The following is a 6,202-nucleotide window of genomic DNA, read 5'->3' as shown; positions in this document are numbered from 1 at the left end:
TATCATCTACGCATAGACCTGGCTCTCATGCCACAGTTGGGGAACATAGCATGCAATTTCAAAAAAATTCCTACGCTCACGCAAGTCTATCTAGGAGATGCATAGCAACAAGAGGGGGAGAATGTGTCCACGTACCCTCATAGACCGAAAGCGGAAGCGTTTGACAACGTGGTTGATGTAGTCGAACTTCTTCTCGTTCCGACCGGTCAAGCACCGAACGTACGACACCTCCGAGTTCTGCACACGTTCAGCTTGATGACGTCCCTCGAACTCTTGATCCAGCAAAGTGTCGAGGGAGAGTTCCATCAGCACGACGGCATGGTGACGGTGATGGTGAAGTGATCTGCGCAGGGCTTCACATAAGCACTACGAAGATATGACCGGAGGCATAAACTGTGGAGGGGGCGCCACACACGGCTAACAATTGTTGATGTGTGTTCTAGCGGTGCCCCCCCTTCATATATATAGGTTGGTGGGGAGGAGAGGCAGCCAAGGGGGAGCCCCAAGTAGGAGGAATCCTACTTGGGGTCCTCCCAATTCGGCCTCCCCCATTTCCTATTCCTATTCAGAGTAGGAAGGGAAGAGGGGGAAGGGGGATCCTATTCCCTTTTTCCTTTCCTCCTTCCCCTTTTCTACTCCAATTTGGCCAGCCCATATGGGAGGGGTGCACCAGCCCCTTAGGGGCTGGTCTGTCCCCCTCTTGGCCCATTAAGGCCCATGTAGTTGCCGGGGGGATGCCCGGAACCCCTTTCGATGACCCGATATGCACCCGGTACCCCAGGAACACTTCCGGTGTTCGAATATCATCGTCCAATATATGAATCTTTAACTCTCAACCATTTTGAGACTCCTCGTCATGTCCGTGATCTTATCTGGGACTCAGAACAACATTCGGTCACCAAATCACATAACGCATATAATACAAAATCGTCATCGAACGTTAAGCGTGTGGACCCTATGGGTTCGAAAACTATGTAGACATGACCGAGACACCTCTCCAGTCAATAACCAACAGCGGAACCTGGATGCTCATATTGGTTCCCACATATTCTATAAAGATCTTTATCGGTCGTATGTAATGACAACATACGTTATTCCCTTTGTCATCGGTATGTTACTTGCCCGAGATTCGATCGTTGGTATCTCCATACTTAGTTCAATCACGTTACCTGCAAGTCTCTTTACTTGTTCTGTAATGCATCATCCTGCAACTAACTCATTAGTCACATTGCTTGCAAGGCTTATTATGATGTGCATTACCGAGAGGGCCCAGAGATACCTCTCTCATACTCGGAGTGACAAATCCTAATCTCGATCTATGCCAACCCAACAAACACCTTCGGAGATACCTGTATAGCATCTTTATAATCACCCAGTTACGTTGTGAAGTTTGATACCACACAAGGTATTCCTCTGGTATCCGGGAGTTGCATAATCTCATAGTCAAAGGAATATGTATATGACATGAAGAAAGCAATAGCAATAAAACTTAATGATCATTATGCTAAGCTAACGGATGGGTCTTGTCCATCACATCATTCTCCTAATGATGTGATCCCATTCATCAAATGACAACACATGTCTATGGTTAGGAAACTTAACCATCTTTGATTAACGAGCTAGTCTAGTAGAGGCTTACTAGGGACACGGTGTTTTGTCTATGTATCCACACATGTATTAAGTTTCCGTTTAATACAATTCTAGCATGAATAATAAAAAATTATCATGATATAAGGAAATATAAAATAACAACTTTATTATTGCCTCTAGGGCATATTTCCTTCAGCTTGTTGATATGCTTGAGTATTTAAGTCTCATGTCAAAACTAGACTATTGCTTTAAACCATATAAAAGTACAAATGTCCATGCTACAAAGAAAAAAATATGTGATGAACATGTTAGGTAGCATTCCAAATCAAAAATTCCGTTTTTATCATTTACCTACTTGAGTACGAGCAGGAATTAAGCTTGGGGATGCTGATACGTCTCCAACGTATCTATAATTTTGTATTGCTCCATGCTATTATATTATCATTCTTGGATGTTCTACAATCATTTTATAGTCATTTTATATCATGTTTTGGTACTAACCTATTGACATATATAGTACCCAGTGTCAGTTGTTGTTTTCTGCATGTTTTTTACATCATAGGAAATCAATATCAAACAGTGTCCAAACGCAGTGAAACTTTTTGTGGATTTTTTGGACAAGAAGACATCCAATGGGCCATAGAAGTACCGAAGAGGGAGTTCGAGGTGAGCACAACACACCAGGGCACACCTAGAGGCCCAGGCGCGCCCTGGTGGGTTGTACCCACATTGGTGGCCTCCCGAACCGCCTCTTTGCTCTATAAATACCCCAATATTCCAGAAACCCTAGGGGAGTCGTTGAAAATCAATTCCAACCGCCGCAAGTTCCAGAACCACCAGATCCAATCTAGACATAATCACAGAGGGGTTCATCATGTCCATTGATGCCTCTCCGATGATGCATGAGTAGTTCTTTGTAGGCATTCAGGTCCGTAGTTTGTAGCTAGATGGCTTCCTCTCTCTCTCTCTCTTTTGATTCTCAATACAATGGTCTCTTGGAGATCCATATGATGTAATTCTTTTTGCGGTGTGTTTGTTGGGTTCCGATGAACTTTGAGTTTATGATCAGATCTATCTTTTTATCCATGAAAGTTATTTGAGTCTTCTTTGATCTCTTATATGCATGATTGCTTACAGCCTCGTATTTCTTCTCCGATATTTGGATTTTGTTTGGCCAACTTGATCTATTTATCTTGCAATGGGAAGAGGTGCTTTGTGATGGGTTCGATCTTACGGTGCTTGATCCCAGTGACAAAAGGGGAACTGACACGTATGTATCATTGCCATTAAGGATAACAAGATGGGGTCTATTTCTACATAAATAGATCTTGTCTACATCATGTCATCATTCTTATTGCATTACTCCGTTTCTCCATGAACTTAATACACTAGATGCATGCTGGATAGCGGTCCATGTGTGGAGTAATAGTAGTAGATGCAGGCAGGAGTCGGTCTACTAATATTGGACGTGATGCCTATATAATGATCATTGCCTGGATATCGTCATGATCATTTGAAGTTCTATCAATTGCCCAACAGTAATTTGTTTACCCACCGTTTGCTATTTTTCTCGAGAGAAGCCACTAGTGAAACCTACGGCCCTCGGGTCTCTTCTTTATTATATATGCCATCGCAATATATTTTTATTTGCTTTTATTTTCAGATCTATTAAACCAAAAATACAAAAATACCTTGTTGCAATTTATTCTTATTTATTTTATCTCGCGTTCCCGCGAGATCTATTTATCCAATCTATCATATTTTTATCTCATCTTTTTGCCAATTTCTGGCGCCGTTACCAGAAAGGGATTGACAACCCCTTTAATACGTCAGGTTGCGAGTACTTGTTATTTGTGTGCAGGTGTCGTTCACGTAGTGTTGCGTGGTTCTCCTACTGGCTCGATAACCTTGGTCTAATCACTCAGGGAAATACCTACTGTTACTGTGTTGCATCATCCCTTCCTCTTTGGGGAAATACCGACGTAGTTCAAGAAAACATCATGCAGCAGCGGGTGCAAGAGCCAGGGCAGCTGGTCTTGTAGCAGCATCTCGGGTAGCAGCGGCAGGGGCTCGAGCGAGAGCTGAAGCTGCTGCTCATGAAGCAGTAGCCCGAGCAAGAGTAGAGCAGCAACACAAGCAAGAGCAAGGGCAAGAGCAGCAACGTGAGCAAGAGCAAGAGCAAACTAGGCAGGGCAGTGAGAGGAAGAGCAGAGCAGCAGCACGAGCGAGAGCCGAAGCAGCAGTAGTAGGGCCAGCGAGAGCCGAAGCAGGAACAACTCCTACTAATGTGGACGTCGCCATCGAGGGAGCGACGACATGCAGGAAGTGGCTGGCGACCCCACCGTAGATGGAGCCGTGCCATGGCGGCTCGAGACCGAGCGCCGACAGCACCATGAGATTGAATCAAGAAGAAAATGCAGCGATTAGTGTAGAACCTCTTTGGTGGCGCCGATTAGGCCTCAGCTTCATCCGAGGAATCGGTGATGGTGCTGTTGTTCCGGTGGTGCAGGTGAAGATGGCGCTGTGGGAATGGAGGTGGCATGATAGACGAGGCGAACATCGGGGCAGCTCCTTGGAGGTGGAGGACGGGGTGGCTGGACCAGCGAGGTGATGAGACCGACGAAGCGATCCTCATCCGGTGCAGTGGATGAGGGACGTCGAGTTGTTGTGGTGGACGATGTTGTCGGGGAAGAGGCTCCAGCTGGGTGGTGGACGGAAGATTGTGTGTGGCTTCACGGGTTTTCGCGGCCTCAGTGTACGAATGGGGAGGAGGGGATGGGAGGGGGAATCGTGGCTTAGGGATGCGCGTGTCCGAAATGTGGGGTAAGTTACGAAAGTACCCGCGTGTATTTGAACTGGGCGGTTCTTTCAGTTCAAGGGTATAACGGGAATTTCACATGTCCGGATTTTGCAAGAGGTGGTAATTTTCGCGCGCATTACACTTTTGGGATAGCAAGGCACGGGTTGAGATGGAGGGAGTTTTCGGAGCACAACGAGACAAAGAGATATCATAAAATTTCGGGATAACAAGGTGCAGGTTGAAATTTCAGGGCAAGCCTAACGTGTACTGTACCAACTCAATTCGCACTTCCTTCGACGAAAAAAACAAAAAGAAATCAATTCGCACCACACAAGAGAGTCTAGTCCCATTTTATTGTATGAGTTACTACAAATGCCATTCAAAACTTTGAATCCATGTTATGTTCAATTAAAATATTTTCTTAGGTGTATAATGGATGTAGCCTGCTACTCAAATGAACATTTTAGTGCATTCCAAATGTATATACTACCGCTTCAATATGAACTAAATTTGAATTCATTTCTCTATTCGAATAAGATCTACAATCATGATTGTTGTCAAGTTAAAACACTTGAATTTGTTTATCTATTTGAATAAGATCTACAATCATGATTGTTGTCAAGTTAAACCATCGTCTGTATATTAACATCACAACACATCACATGATTACTGTCAAGTTAGATATGAACTATGTGTACTATATGAACTCAAACTCGAATTTTTGAATCCACTTTATGTTGATTTCAAATCATAGTAGATTTCAAGCTCTAGCTAGATCTTCATAATCTAAACCATGTCTCATATGTACAATGTGTTTATCGCATACTATATGGTGCCCCACCCCCTACGCCTACAAGTATTTAGCTGTGAGTTGCAAACGTCACACATTATCACAAATTCAAATAAAATGTGAGATTGTTCGATATATAGTATGTTTTAGATTGCTCGGTATTTAGCTATGAGTTACAAACGCCAAACATTATCACATATCCAAAACCACACCTTGCGTATCACCACTATATTCATGCATGCATAGGTTTAAAATACTATATACGATCTCTTATTCAAATATATGAATCCACTTTTATAACAAATTATGATCCATGTTAGTCTTTTTACACCCACACAATCCTCTTATTTTTGTAACTAGCACTAACTTTCTCTCGTGCATGCACATGCCCTCCTCGCCCCATCCCTCATCATTATATCCATCACGCACATTCGTTTATTTTCTTTAGGTTATTCTCGCACGGTCTCCACAACTCCTTCTTTTTGACACACACCGATCGATAAACCTCTCTAGCGAGGTCTGCCTACGACAAACACACACACACTTTCCATCTCCTTCTTTCCTTGTCCATGCCCCATGTCTCTCATATGGTCCCACACACATGTAAACTCTCACCCCTCTTTTCATTGATCTCACAATCGCACACTCCTCCCCCCTATCAAGTAGGCCTCTTGCACCATCTCCTAGCTCCATCCCTCTCTCTCTTCGTATCTCTGGGCCTTATTTGCCTCTAACAAATGGATGTACACCGACCGATCTCCCACTATACATATGGCCAGCTAGGTCGTCTGTAACTCGTTTTCCCCACGCGCTGATCGATCTACCTCATTAGTTATGTGTCCCCCTTCCTTCGTCGACACACAAAAATTGATCTACCGATCTAGTTAGGTCTTCTTACCAAACACATATGGCCCCCCCTTCATCATCCATGCATGCCTCCCGACACATCTATCACGCACTCACAGAAACACATCCCCTCTCGTCTTGATATTGCAGTTGTACCCTTCGTTTGTCTAGTAGGC

Source organism: Triticum urartu, chromosome 5, assembly GCF_003073215.2.
Source record: "Triticum urartu cultivar G1812 chromosome 5, Tu2.1, whole genome shotgun sequence".
Lineage (NCBI taxonomy): Eukaryota > Viridiplantae > Streptophyta > Magnoliopsida > Poales > Poaceae > Triticum > Triticum urartu.
This window is presented reverse-complemented; position numbering follows the sequence as displayed.